A 343-nucleotide genomic window follows, 5' to 3' on the forward strand; every position below is an offset into this window, starting at 1 on the left:
AAAAATAGTAAAACAGCTCCAAAAAATATGAACTTTTGTGGGAAGGTTTTAGACATGTAGAATAACATGTTAGAGAAAGAATTTCTAAAAAATCATTTCCCAGTTGAGAGAAATAAATGTTTGAACACAGATTTACAGTTTCTGAAAAACTGCTGACATACACGATTTTGTAAAATCAATTGGGCATAGTAAATCAACTCCAAAAATAGTAAAATTTTGAGGGAAGTTTATAAATATGTAGATAAACATGTCAAAGAAAGAATTTCTTGAATACCACTTCCCATTTATGAAAACTTATCTATTTTGTAAAACATGCACGAACATGTGCACGAACAAAAACATG

This window comes from Asparagus officinalis, chromosome 1, assembly GCF_001876935.1.
Source record: "Asparagus officinalis chromosome 1, Aspof.V1, whole genome shotgun sequence".
NCBI classification, from domain to species: Eukaryota; Viridiplantae; Streptophyta; class Magnoliopsida; order Asparagales; family Asparagaceae; genus Asparagus; species Asparagus officinalis.